The sequence below is a fragment of the Schistocerca cancellata genome, chromosome 2 (assembly GCF_023864275.1).
Source record: "Schistocerca cancellata isolate TAMUIC-IGC-003103 chromosome 2, iqSchCanc2.1, whole genome shotgun sequence".
NCBI lineage: Eukaryota > Metazoa > Arthropoda > Insecta > Orthoptera > Acrididae > Schistocerca > Schistocerca cancellata.
Window position 1 is genome coordinate 599,651,460 of NC_064627.1, and position 15,442 is coordinate 599,666,901.

Genomic DNA, 15,442 nt, shown 5'->3' on the forward strand with positions numbered 1-15,442 from the left:
ACGCAGAATCTGTTCTGTGAATTATACCGTATAGAGAGAATTGGTCTCTGTCAGATACGCGAAATTTATATATTCTGGAATACCTTGACAATATTATTTTTCTCAACCTTTCCATTTTGTCTATTCTTCATCACACTATCCCAAAATAACAATTATACAATTATCTGAGTTACATTTATTTCGAAAGGTTAGTTCTATAGTTACTTGAAATTAAGATTTTACATGTCATTTGTCTGAAAAATCATACAAAATAAGCAGTGGTGCTGCCATGTTTTCGTGGATAATTATCGCCATTATAATCACTACATTCATGTTATTTCACAGAAAACATATCTTAAGGGTTTCAATACGAACTTTGCGTTGTTTATTTACGAAGGACATCAGTGTGCAAACAAAACACTAACTATAATAATTATTAATATTTTGTAGGAGATGAAATATGCAATTTCTGGACAGTACATTCCATTGAATGATAACAAGAAAAAATGACACTCTGGTTTCTCATTTTATTTCGAAATTTCATCCACTTTTGGTTACTTTACTGATGCTATCCTACTATGGCTGAACCACATTCACACTTCGACTGATCACTGGGGCGCATAGTAATGTTTTAGGTGCTACTTAAAAGTGTGTACTTAGAACATCTCTATGAACAGATTCTACAACACTTGATTGTAGCCTTCATTACGAAAGTGGTAGCTATAACCAACTCTTCCTTTACATACAATCTAGTCTTCTAGTTATGTGCTCCAAAACGGTGACACATAAGGTAAGAATAAGGGAAGAAAAACATACGACGTGGAATTATTTGCATACTGCGCACATTTCACTTCTGTTGGTGATGTCGCCTGGCGTTAATGTTGCACTACGACAGTGCTAGCTGATCTGCAGTGTAAAAGTGCTTTAAGATGTATCATTCATTACCTGCTACGACAGGTGGTTCCTGGCTCATGAAAGACTGCCTTTAATGGGTGAGGCACTGCAACGCTGGCAGATAATCATCACGCTAAATGCCACGTAATGTGAGAGGAATGTCTGCATGCACAGCAAGCGCTTCTGATATATACCCATCATGAACATATATCTTTAGAAGTTCCCTGCTATCCTGTTGTACGAACACATATGAACTCTTAATGAAGTAGTAGATACTGATTAAAAGTCGTTTGGGGGCAGTGGGGTTCGAGTCAGCATCACTATGTCCATAAAAGTGTCGTGCGGGTTTGAAGACATCCTAAGGTTATGGTACAGAGCGTCTACTACAGTGTACAGCTCTTAATGGTCACTTCTTTTGCATTTTCAGTCAGTCCTGAGGCTTAGATTGCACGTTATCCACTGCAGTGGGCACTCCCCACTGTTGTTGTGCACTGCATGCGTCTGCAGTCTGATGACCAACTGAAAACACCAGAGAAGTAACCATTAAAAGCTGTCCACTGCAGTGAAAATGGTGCATCATAGGGGTAACATGTATCACAGATTTTGTACATAACACTTCACACTATGAGCAGTATTTAATCATCATATTAAATTCTGAAGTCGTCATTACATAAATAAGAAACCCCTTCTTCTAGGTATCACCTAACATTATCAACAGATCCTTGGACATGACGAACTACCTCAAAAATATACTGCTCGACAGTCCCTAGCATAAGCTTAAATTATATATAACTCTACATTAACCACACTAAAAATAGACAAAGCCATCAACTAATCAAGAGAGAAAAGAGTAATTAATCATTAGTCATTAATGTAATCATTAAACTTCACGGTACAGCGTAAATTTTATTACCAGTAGCACGACGAATCATGTTTTATAGGACAATTTCGTGGCCTGCAAATTGCAGGACAGTCAGAGTGGGCACCAAGTCAACACAGCTAGCAGGAATTTTCATATCATATTACAAATGATACTGACAGGTTTCAGATGAATTATATAATGGTATGACAGAGATTTAGGAACCAGGTTTTAAATTGTAAAATATTTTCATGGGCAGCTGTGGACTCTGACCACAATCCATTGGTTATGAACTGTAGATTAAATCTAGCAGTGTGTAAGCTTAGGGACTGATGACCTTAGCAGTTAAGTTCCATAAGATTTCACACACATTTGAACTTTTTTTTGATTTGCGTCGGTACGCCGCGTTGGCTCGGAGCCGTGTGTCGCGAGTAGGCTCCTGTCATCGGGACCCAAGGCTCTGCGGCGAGACCCAGCCAGGTACGTTCTTCGTGTTTTCTCTCCTTTGTGGGTTGCGGGCCAGAGCTGTGAATCACGGTGTCGGAAGGTGGATGTAGGCGATGGATGGAAGAGCTCCCATGTCTTGTTCCCGCACTGTCTCACCAACTGTCTCCTTCCCATCTCGCCCATCTCCCAGCTCGAGGACCCCTTGAACATTCTACTTCTCTCGACATTGCCACTGGCGGACTAAATTTGCAGTGCCGCCCAATGACTGATCACCATTTAATGACCTCGTCCCTCTGTGAAGAGTTCTTATTGCCTATCTTGCGTCGACTGGTATGTAACTCGGGAATCTTTCCCTCTATTCATCTGCATCGGTGGCACATTCTTTCGATGTTTTTCTGCACTCTTAAGTTGCTGCGAAGCCAGCCACAAAATAGTTCTTTGCAACAGCTCTCTCTGCATCTATGCACTTGCTTGCTGTTGTCATTTACAAGGAACATTGTTCTTGTCAAGAAAATGTCTTTTTAGCAGGCTGGGTTCTTTCAGACGCCTCTCTGTGCAATTTGTTCAAGTTTTGTTTGCGTTCCTCCTCGTGCCTGTGGGTTGCTGAAACTGTTCAGACGTTGATAGTCCTATGATAGGTCAAACGGCTGCTTCTAAGGCACAAGAATTCACATGCCTTCGCGTGTATATTCTGTGTATTCTTGACGTTAAGTCCTAATGGCTGCAGGGGTCCATCAGTGTTCAGCATGCTTCTCATTGTCCGCCAGACTCTCTGCAACATGTCCATTCTCAAGCGAATCGAAGGCGTTTGCCTGGCTACCGCGTTTGTGGTTGCAGAATGATTCCAGTGTCCTCCGATTCTCGGGCGCTGGCGCTGTGAGTCGGCGAAAGTGGCCGTCGGTGGAGGTATCTGAGCTTGTACCTAGTGACAGAGTCCCAAGGAAACGTAGTCACCGCCAGAAGGAACAACGATTGAGAAATGGTAGCATAGACACACCCAGAAACTTCACATACACCACTGCTTCAGCTTTTCTTGCTTATGTCTGAATGCAGTGCCGCTCAAACCAGTCAGCAATCATAGCCGAAAATTCCAGCATTGTCTTTCTGCCATGCCAACAGTGCGATAAATGATTTAGTCGCAACTCTTCTCGAAAGTTGGTGACCAGTTGTAATCTGTGAGAAGAGACTAGAGTCTCGTTGTGTATCAAGTGATAGTAATAAATGCTCATGACAATCATGTGGACATGGATGGTTACGAAGTTAAGAATTTCTCGTCTTGTTCAAGTTGTAATAAAATGTTCTAATATTTTACGTGTCGTAGTATGATATCGGCCCATCAAGAAGTAAAGCAAGGAACCTGCCATTGAACCGACAAGTGATATTTTATCCGATACAATGACATGAAAAATCAAAGATACAGTCTTCCTTACGAACAATCAAATTGTGGGATTATTCATTGGTGCAAGGAGATCTCATAGTAACATTCACTTCGGAATTCAATCGATAAGCCTTATAATGAGGCTATTAGAAGGTTTATATCTATGTGTAATGACCTATTTCTTGGGAATCTCATGTGCCTGTCTATTACGCGACTCCTTACAGAAAGAGTGATAACGCAGCAGGCATTTGAGAGCCACTTCACTACATTTGTCGTTATAATACCGGATATGATAACGGCAAAACACATTTATCGGACTAAATAACTGTTTATCACGTGATGACAAGTTAAAAATTGATCTGGCCATTGTATTCTAATCAGTACGTTACCGTGGGATATTACATAGTGACCACTCGCAGTTAATCTTAGTTTACAAAGATAAAACGGCAATATTTAATTTCGTGATATAATTACCTTCTCTAATTGATATAGTGACTCATACATAATTACGAAGTCTGAATGCCGATGGGTACCTCAGATTTTTTTAAGGTGGTGTGACGTTACGCAGTCAATCAGCCCGATCGTGTAGGCTGGGATGTCAGTAGGGACGGGGTCTGGTACGGTTCGTGCTGACAAGAAGCGATGACAGGTAATTTGGAAAGCCAGAAAGTACAGTGCACAAATTTGGAAATTTGTTCAGATATTATATTTCTTTTTTTTCTTTTTTTTTTGTTTGTGGTTTTAGGGCGCAAAACTTCTATGGTCATTAGCGCCCAGCCCGTGACTTAAGACAAGAAGAAACCGAAATTGAAAACCAGCAGCAATGGGAACAAACTCATAAAATTGGAGAAACTAAAAGTAGAAAGAATGCTTAAAAATCCACAACAGACAGGGGGTGGTTGTCCCCAAAAAAAAAACTTCAAATGACTGACGTCATTTCACTGTCACTAATAAACTGGAGAACGCGGTCGGCTGAGCGCGTGTCATCTGCTAAAATCGACGATAGACCAGGCGATAGCTGTAGACGGGAGCGTAACGGATTAAAATAGGGGCATTCAATTAAAAGGTGTCTGACCGTCCACGGCTGAGAGCAGTGGGGACAGAGTGGAGGAGGATCACCGCTTAAAAGATGTCTATGGCTAAAAAGACGGTGCCCTATCCGGAGTCTAGCTAAAATTACCTCCTCCCGCCGACGCGTTCGGGAGGAAGAGGTCCAAGCGCAAGGAAGGGCTTTCACTTCCCGCAATTTATTACGGGGAAGTGTTGACCAATGCGCATGCCATAAATGAGCAACTTGGCGACAGAAACCGCTCCGTAGATCGGTGAAGGGAAGCGACTGAATAGCTGGCCGAGGAAGAGAGACTGCAGCCTTGGCCGCCATATCGGCCGCCTCATTCCCACAGATACCAGCGTGTCCCGGGAGCCAGAGGAACGCCACCGAGACGCCCCCCAGGTGGAGCAAGCGCAGACAGTCCTGAATCCGGTGGACCAGAGGGTGCACAGGGTAAAGAGCTTGAAGACTGAGGAGAGAGCTGAGAGAATCGGAGCAGATAACGTACTGTATCCGCTGATGGCGGCGGATGTAGTGGACAGCCTGGAGAACAGCGTAAAGCTCCGCGGTATAAACCGAACACTGGTCGGGAAGTCGAAAGCGATTTGGGGTGTCGCCAACAATATAGGCACTCCCTACACCTAATGATGTTTTCGAGCCGTCGGTGTAAATAAATGTGGCGTCCGTCATTTGTGCACATAGAGCAGCAAATGCCCGACGATAAACAAGTGGAGGGGTACCATCCTTGGGAAATTGACAAAGGTCACGGAGCAGGCAGATCCGGGGACGGAGCCAAGGCGGTGCTGTACCCCAAGTTGTCAAGAAGGTTTTCGGAAAGCGGCAGGAAAGAGAATGGAGCAATTGACGGAAGCGGACTCCCGGGGGTAGTAGGGAGGAGGAGCGGCCTGCATACCCTACATCAAAGGAGGCGTCGAAAAAAAGGTCATGAGCTGGATTAGCAGGCATGGAAGACAGATGGATAGCATAACGACTCAGGAGGACTGCTCGCCGATTGGACAGCGGAGGTTCAGCAGTCTCAGCATAAAGGCTTTCCACAGGGCTAGTGTAAAAAGCTCCAGACACTAAACGTAATCCACGGTGGTGGATAGAGTCGAGACGCCGAAGAATAGACGGCCGAGCAGAGGAGTAGACTATGCTTCCGTAATCCAATTTTGAGCGCACTAAGGCGCGATAGAGGCGGAGAAGGACCACTCGGTCCGCTCCCCAGGAGGTACCATTCAGGACACGGAGGGTGTTAAGCGATCGCAGACAGCGAGCCGAAAGATAGGAAACGTGGGAGGACCAGCACAGTTTTCTGTCAAACATAAGACCCAAGAATTTAGCGACGTCTGAAAACGGAAGGTTGACAGGACCTAGATGTAAGGAGGGCGGAAGAAACTCCTTTCGTCGCCAAAAATTGACACAAACGGTCTTACTGGGTGAGAAACAGAAGCCGGTTTCGATGCTCCACGAGTGGAGGCGATCAAGACATCCTTGACGACGTCGTTCAAGAAGGCTGGTCCGTTGACAGCTGTAGTAGATCGCAAAATCGTCCACAAAGAGGGAGCCCGAGACATCAGGAAGGAGACAATCCATAATTGGATTTATGGCGATGGCAAACAGTACAACACTCAGCACGGATCCCTGGGGTACCCCGTTTTCTTGGGAGAAAGTACGGGAGAGAGTAGTGTTCACCCGCACCCTAAAAGTGCGCTCTGCCATAAATTCGCGAAGAAAAAGGGGCAGCCGGCCTCGAAAGCCCCAAGAGAACAGTGTGCGAAGGATGCCTGTCCTCCAACAGGTATCGTATGCTCTCTCCAGATCAAAAAATATTGCTACCGTTTGGCGCCTCCGGAGAAAATTGTTCATGATATAAGTGGAGAGAGCAACAAGATGGTCAACTGCAGAACGATGCTTCCGAAATCCGCATTGGGCTGGTGTTAAAAGACTGCGGGATTCCAGCCACCAAGCTAAACGGTAATTCATCATACGCTCCAAAACCTTACAGACACTACTCGTGAGAGAAATGGGGCGATAGCTAGAGGGGAGATGTTTGTCCTTTCCAGGTTTCGGAACGGGAACGACAATAGCTTCCCGCCACCGTTTGGGAAAGGTACTGTCGGTCCAAATTCGATTATAAAGGCGAAGGAGGTAACGCAGACTAGGGGTTGATAAATGCAGCAACATTTGGACATGGATACCATCCGGTCCTGGGGCGGAGGAGCGAGAAGATGAGAGGGCATGTTGGAGTTCATGCATGGAGAAAACAGTATTGTAGCTTTCGTGATTTTGAGAGGAGAAAGCAAGAGGTCGCACTTCCGCTGCACGTTTCTTCGGGAGAAACGCTGGCGGGTAATTTGAAGAGCTCGAAATCTCAGCAAAGTGCTGACCCAACGAGTTAGAAATTGCGACGGTGTCCACTAAGGTATCATGCGCGACAGTGAGCCCATAGAAACTAGGCGCACCTGAGAACCGTCGAAACCGACTCCAAACTTCCGAGGAGGGAGTGAAGGTGTTAAATGAGCTAATAAAGAATTTCCAGCTTGCCTTCTTGCTATCGCGGATGACGCGACGGCATCGCGCACGGAGCTGCTTATAGCGGATACAGTTGGCCAAAGTAGGATGGTGACGGAAAATGCGAAGAGCACGTCGCCGCTCACGTATTGCGTCACGGCATGCCTCGTTCCACCAAGGAACTGGGGGGCGCCGGGGCAATTCGGAGGTGCGTGGTATTGAACGTTCCGCAGCTGTAAGGATAACGTCGGTAATGTGTGTGACCTCATCGTCGACGCTGGGAAAGCGACGGTCATCGAATGTCGCTAGAGACGAAAAAAGTGTCCAATCGGCTTGGGCAAACTTCCAGCGTCGCGGGCGCATATATGGCAGTTGAGGCTGCAGTCTGAGGACACATGGAAAGTGGTCACTCGAGTGTGTATCATCAAGGGCGAACCATTCGAAGCGCCGAGCTAGCGGAACAGTACCGACCGCAAGGTCCAAATGAGATAAAGTTGTCGTGGAGGCAGACAAAAATGTGGGGACCCCAGTGTTGAGGCAAACTAGATCCGCTTGGTGGAAGACGTCTAGCAAAATGGAGCCACGTGGACAAGGATGTGGAGATCCCCAAAGCGGGTGGTGGGCATTGAAGTCCCCAACCAGCAAATAGGGGGGTGGAAGCTGACCAAGATGATGAAGGAGATCAGCTCGTGCCATTGGTGTGGACGATGTATACAGTACAAAGAGAGAACGTGTATCCGGAAAGTGAAAGATGGACGGCGACAGCTTGGAAGGAAGTGTTTAAGGGGATTGGGTGATAATGGAGAGTATCATGGAGAAGAATCATGAGTCCTCCATGGGCTGGAGAGCCTTCAACAGAGGGGAGATCATATCGGACGGACTGAAAATGAGGGAGAACAAAGCGGTCATGGGGACGCAGAAGATGACCGGCGAGTAGGATCGTAAGAGGATCGACAATTCATCCCTATTGGCTCGAATGCCGCGGATATTCCAGTGGATAATGGACATGGGGTGAACAGAAAATGGAGGAATGTGACCAAAGTTGCTGTCAAGTCAAAGACTGCTCGGAGCTAGCGACTGAAAGCATGGAATGGCAGTCAGCCGAAGGCAGAAGATCCTGATCCATAGGTTGGTCAGGAGCAGCTCCTGCCACCAGCGATCGGCCGGTTGACCGGCCACCAGCAGTGCGCCTCGACGACACAGAAGACGGCCGAGGGCGATTTCCGCCAGGTGGTGCTGTAGATGGGACACGCCTTGGCGGAGAAGGAGAGGAACTGGGTTTCTTTGTAGCCTTCTTGGAAGAATGATGTTTAGATGAAGGAGGAACCGATGGTTGGGAAGTTGCGGTACGTAAAAACTCTTCACGAGTTGGCGTCCGACTTTTGGGCACGAGATTTAGCAGAACCCGACGAAGGGTGAGCCATAGAGTGGGCAGCCGAAAGTGGTGAGGTTGAACGAGCGATCTTTGCGCTGGCCGATCTGACGACCGTGGCACTAAAGGTGAGGTCGCAAGTCTGCGTGGCCGCCTCCTTTGTTGGCCGAGGAGAAGCAAGGACAGTGCTGTATTTTCCTGTCTGAGGCACGGTGGGCTTGCGACTGGCGAATAATTTTCGAGCAGCAAAGGTCGACACCTTTTCCTTCACTCTTATTTCCTGGATGAGCTTTTCGTCCTTAAAAACGGGGCAATCTCGAGAGGAAGCAGGGTGGTCACCCATACAGTTGATGCAGCGAGGGGATGGAGGTGGACAAGCACCCTCATGGGCCTCCTTGCCACACGTAACACATTTGGCCGGATTGGAACAAGACTGGCTGGTGTGATTGAACCGCTGACATCGATAGCAACGCGTAGGGTTTGGGACGTAAGGGCGAACGGAAATTATCTCATAGCCTGCTTTGATTTTCGATGGGAGTTGAACTTTGTCAAACGTCAAGAAGACAGTGCGCGTTGGAATGAGGTTCGTGTCAACCCGTTTCATAACTCTATGAACTGCCGTGACGCCCTGGTCAGACAGATAGCGCTGAATTTCTTCGTCAGACAATCCATCGAGGGAGCGTGTATAAACGACTCCACGCGAGGAATTTAAGGTACGGTGCGGTTCCACCCGGACAGGGAAGGTGTGGAGCAGAGAAGTACGCAGCAATTTTTGTGCCTGGAGGGCACTGTGTGTTTCTAACAAGAGGGTGCCATTCCGTAATCTGGAACAAGACTTTACAGGACCTGCAATTGCGTCGACAACTTTCTGAATAATGAAAGGGTTGACCGTGGAGAAGTCGTGACCTTCATCAGACCGAGAAACAACAAGGAACTGTGGCAACGATGGAAGAATCGTCTGTGGCTGAGACTCAGTATACTTACGTTTGTGAGCAGACATAGTGGAAGGTGAGGAAACCATTGCGGAAGAATCCCCCATGATTACTGGCGTCTCCGATGGCGCGCTCCTCCCTTGTGGGGGTCCTCTCTGAGGGCACTCCCGCCTTAGGTGATTGTTCACACCTCAGGTCACACCTCCCGACAAACGGACAGAGGGACCAATCGGCACTTTCGGAAGGTATCAGCTCGGGTAATCACCCCTCCCTGGGCCTGGCCGTTACCAGGGGGTACGTACGTGTCCTACCTGTCTACCCGGGGCGGGGAATTACGCGTTACCCCGTCACCGGCTACGCACAAAAGGCGTGGGTCGGCCTTCAGACACGCACAGGGAGGAAGAAAGATCAAGGCAAAGGAAAGAAGAGAGGTCTCAAACGCCGCAGCGGAGAAAAGGGAAAGAGAAGAGGTAAGGAAAAGAGAAGGACAAAGGAAGGAAGAAGACATAAAAGCAAGGAAGGCGAAGAAAGCAGTACATTTACGAGCGTCCGTCTCCGGACGTAGGCACAAACCATACTCCCAGATGGGGAGAAAGGGAAGGAAAGAGCCAGAGGTGAGGGGAGGAGGGTCTAAGATAGGGATGGGGAAGGATGCGGAAAGGGAAGGTATGCAGCCCGGAAAGGAAGGAAGGCCACATTAGCTCGGGGTCCCGTGCTCGCTACGCACGTATCCACAAAAGAGTTGTGGACCCCCTGGGGGCAAATATTATATTTCTGTCAGCTGTTTGTGAATGGTATGATGGAAGGTCTTGAGATCGCAATGAAAGCTAGATTAATTAATAATATACACTATCCATCCCATTCAACCGATTTTCTAGGACATTCATCCGGGTTAGTTTGTAGAAACGGCGCGTCGTTTCGTGGGAATCACTGCAGGAGACCTGAGAACTCTATTAATTCTGCTCGACTGGAAAGTAATGGAGTTAGTTACAAATGGTTCAAATGGGTCTGAGCACTATGACACTTAACATCTGAGGTCATCAGTCCCCTAGAACTTAGAACTACTTCAACATAACTAACCTAAGGACGTCACAAACATCCATGCCCGAGGCAGGATTCGAACCTGCGAACGTAGTGGGCGCGCGGTCCCAGAATAAAGCGCCTAGAACCGCGCGGCCACACGAGCAGGCTAAGGTTAGTTACACTACCAACTGTAGAACATAGCATAATGTAAATAATAAAAAAAATGTTACTTTGTAACTGCTTGTCGTGAGACCAAGAACAACGATGAAAAACCATAAAAACACTGATAAACAGTTTCTAAAGAAAACAGCCTGTCGATCGGTGTACTCATTTCTCGGTATTTAGGTGAGTTATATCTCCTTTACCTGACATTTTCATATTCTGCTGTGTAACTCTTCTCAATAATCAGAAGTGCGATAAGAATAGAACTCTGCGTGAGTTTCATCAAAATACTGTATAATGCTGCATCAAAATATAGAGAGCCTTTGCTGTAGTCAGTCCTTCAGTACACACTTAGAGGTAACTGCGCGGCCTCTCGACTTTAACTCATCGTCATTTAGTACAACAACATTCAGTGTTTATTTTTTGTTGTTGTAATCTTGAGTCCAAAGAATGGTTATTCGAGGCATATCTCCCCCCCCCCCCCCCTCCGCCCCGCCGGGCCGCAGTTCACTCCATTATCAAACTGACGAGTACTAGATGTCTATTCTTTCTTTTACTCAAATTGTTCCATACATTTCTGCCCCCCTCCCCCTTTCAGTTTGCTTCAGCACCTTCTATTCAGTTACTTTATCTACCCATCTCATCTTCAGCATTCCTCCTTAGCTCCATATTTCAAAAGGTTTATTCTCTTCTTATCTGAGTTCCTTATCGTTCACACCACTATAAGACTACACCAAAGAAAAATACTGTCAGAAAACACTTAGTAACAATTACATTTATATTAGACGTTAACAAACTCTTCCGTTCTGTTGTTCCTATTATTTCATTTCACATAATCTCTGATTCGATCGTCATCAGTTATTTTGATGCTCGAATAGCAAGGCTTATTTACTACTTCTCGCGTCTCACTAATCTAATTCCCTGAGTATCCCCTGATTTAGTTCGACTACCTTCCATTATCCTTGTTTCAGTTTGTTGATGTTCACCTTATTACCCAACTAAGATGCCCAAATTCCAAAACCACTCAAAACTCAATAATGACACGGAACTACCAGAATCCAAGAGAGGGCAGACGGGCTCACCCCCTACTCGAGAACAAACATAAGGCAAAGGGGATGATGCAGGTGCGACTACGCAAGTACACCAAGGCCTAAAAGTTGGAACCGGGGTTCGCGTACCAACCCGGCGTCATCTACTAGCTCTAAGAGCACGAGGTTGATCACAAGAGCGTACCAAATGAGCTGAACTACCGCATCTGAAACAACGCCTTTGTTCCCTTCTTCTAACTCTCACGGATGTGGGTAATCGGGAATCGGCCCCTATGTCGCGTCCTACAACCTACCGATGCCCGTGGCTCTCAAGGGGTAATGAGGATGCTGCTACAACCACATCACGGAGTTCTCCCCAGGTCTCAGGCTGCTTACGGAAAACAAAATGCGACTTATCCGCCGCATGCATTCTCTTGAGAATGATAGAAACTAATTCGCGTTCAGACAATTCAACAAGCAAGGCCAAGGAGGCTGTGTGGACTCTATCGACATACTGATGTAACTGCTCGTCACCCCGCTGTATTTCCCAATTGTGGCGGCACTCAAGTTGTTTTTGAACCCCGGTGGTTAATCCCCCCTTAATTGTTGCAAGGTAAACTCTTCGGCCATGGCCCGTGAGAGGATGTTCTGCAACTCGCCTCTGGCTAGCGGGTATAGCAAAGACAGGATTACGTGGCGACGAACCAACAACCACAATAGCTTTTCTACTTGATCAATCCGCTCTTCAATCAATTCGGTCAGACCCTGAAAGAAATAAGCCAGGGGGTTAGGGAACTTAGCAAAGACGGTATCTAATTTAACAGCCGCTAGAAGAACGCCACCCCTGGTCTGGCCTCCATGTTCCCCTTAATAGCGCGAGCCACTATCTTCGAACTTCCTCACACCCAACTGCAAGCATGTAAGCTTAAACTGTAACTCGCTCACCAGAGTTCCCAACTCAGCGGCCGATTTTTTCCGATGCTCTCCCAACTCTTACGTACTCAAATCAGCCACCCGATTAGTTAAATGCGCCAACTGTGCCCGCGCCCGACCCAACTGACAGTCACTAGCTTGGATTCCTTCTAGAAGACCAGTAGTATCCTCGAGACCTTTGAGGACCTCACCAGGAAACCAGATGGCCGCACCTGTCTCGCCGATCGCTACCGAGGTGACGTCAACCTGCTGCAGCACGGCAGCGCGCAAACGGGCTACCATTTCTGGAACACTGCCCTCCGTCGGTTGACGCCTCATTGCCAACTCTAAACGAGATCTCTTCTCAGCAGACCGATTCCCCGACACTGTCTGACTGCCGTTATCTTAACACCTGAAACAATACAAACCAAAGAATACAATGCCACAAACACAATAGAAACAAGAGTGAAACTGACCGCAACTAAGGGTTGGTAGGCACGAGCGTAACGACGCTCTGCTACCAGTGAAACGCCTGCTAAATCCGCTGGGCAGAACAGGTAATAGGATTGTGGAGAGGGCCAAGGGTTGAGGTCAGTTTCTGCTTCTACTTTCCATTTCTTGTAACTTAATAACCTTTACAACCAAATGTAACTCTTTCACGGCTGAAGGCTTCCAACAAGAAATCATAAAGAGATAAAAAATCCAATTAAGATTCCAATAAAATAATTCAAAAAACAACATACGCAAGGTGCAATACAAGCGGCTTATGGCCACAATCAAATTCTAAAATTTTAGAATATATTACCATAGAACGTTAAAGACAAAAGGCCAACAAGAAATCTTAAAAAAATCAAAATTCAATTAAGACAGCAATAAAATAATTAAAAACCCAAAAAAGCAACATATGCAAGGTACAACACAAATGGCTGAGAGCCACAATTAAATTTCAAAACTTCAGACTATATTACCATAGACGCTTAAAGGCAGAAGGCCAGCCTGTTTAACAACAACAAAATCTTAAAATCCAATTAAGATAGCAATAAAATAATTTCAAGACGCAACATATGCAAGGTGCAATAACAATGGCTGTGGGCCACCATTAAACTTCAAATTTTAATATATATTACCATAATCCTTAAAGGCAGAAGGCCGCAGTGTTTAAGCTTGAAAGATAAATTTAAAAATTAATCTTGTAAAATTTTAAGAAAACAAAACAAATAACCATAAGCCTAAAATTTAAAATAGCTGACAACAGATAATTAAACACCGGTGGCACTCAGGAAGCCTCCAGGGAGGTCGGTCTACCTCCGTTCACTTAGGCGAGACAAGTGGTGAGCCCGAGTATGCTTGATCCATTGGAACCCAACCAGGGGATACCCGTGGACCGACTGACACAACGACTTGCTTCCCGTCAATCAGTACATGAGAACTCAAACCGGCAATGTTAAAATGTGAAAATCCCCAATGGAGTATGTATTAGCTGTCAAAATTACACACCATATTCGACAGCGACAACAGGTGAGGGAAGGACGCTGCCTGAAATTATGTTAGTGGCCAGGGCAGGTAACCGGAACACTAACGGCCGCAAGGCAGAAAATTCCGCTGGTACACTTGAATTTGAAATATGGTAAAAGTTAACTTCTATCGAAAGAACACTGCCTGAATTTATATCAGTGTCCAGGGCAGGTAACCAGAACACTAACGGCCACAAGACAGAAAATTCCACTGGTGCACTCAAATAGTAGTCAACCAAAATAGTTAATTGCACCGCATGGCGTCTAAATCTCAGCAGTAGAACCACTCGGCGTTGCTCAAAACTTCCCCAACAGCAAACCATCGAAGTGAACCACCACAACATGAATAGACGTGGCTTGGGTAGTTGAAACCACTACTCAACTTTGACGTCCTGGGTCGGTGAACCACGAAGCTCGTAGCGATCGGACAGCTCCACACACGCTCCGACACTGCGCAGGGGCTGCCAGCGGCCCCAGCCGACTACACCGCGCGGAGATAACTTCCCTCGTCCACAACAACCGACCGACTCCCTCCAGACGCCCTTGTCGGAAACTATATGCACCAAACCAAAGATGGTACAGCAGCCGACTACACCGCGCGGAGATAACTTCCCTCGTCCACAACAACCGACCGACTCCCTCCAGACGCCCTTGTCGGAAACTATATGCACCAAACCAAAGATGGTACACCGTGCAAATATCGATACACATCACTGCTGTCACAGTAGAAGGAAGAAGAACCGGAACGTACCCGTGACAGGGGCAAGAAACCGAACACAGGTAGACAGCGAAGTTCACGAAAACGCACTGTTGGGGGAGAGCACGGCTCACGTACATTTACCTTTCTTCGGTCTATCTTCTAATATAAATCGTCAGGTCAGTTTATGGTCTCGCATGTACCTAGATTTTCTAGAAACCATTCTGATCTTCCCTGAGGTCGACGCCTACGTCTTTCCATTTTTTCTGTAAATAATTCGTTTCAGTATTTTGCAAGAATGACTTCAGAGTACTAATAATTCGGTAATATTCACACCTGCCAGCCTCTGCCATCTTCGGAATTGGAACTATTACATTCTTCCTGAAGTCCGAGAATATTTCGCCCATTTCATCTAAGTTGCACTCTAGGTATATTAGTTTTGTAAGGGATGGATCTCACTTATACTAAGGGAATGTCGCCTACACCAGGACCTTGTTCTAACTTACGAGGTACATTCAAGTTCTAAGGCCTCCGATTTTTTTTCTCCGGACTGGAAAGAGATATAAACATGCGCATTGTTTTAAAATGAGGCCGCGTTCATTGTCAATACGTCCCAGAGATGGCAGCACTGTACGGCAGATGGAATTTTACCGCCAGCGGCGAGAATGAGAACTGTTTTA

General features: G+C 46.4%; 1 protein-coding gene across 1 annotated transcript in view; it reads left to right on the top strand.

The window, feature by feature from the left end:
• Positions 1-15,442, top strand: part of LOC126162239 (esterase FE4-like) — a 253,161-nt gene that overhangs the window by 99,551 nt on the left and 138,168 nt on the right. The gene's annotated exons all lie outside the window — the stretch shown is intronic.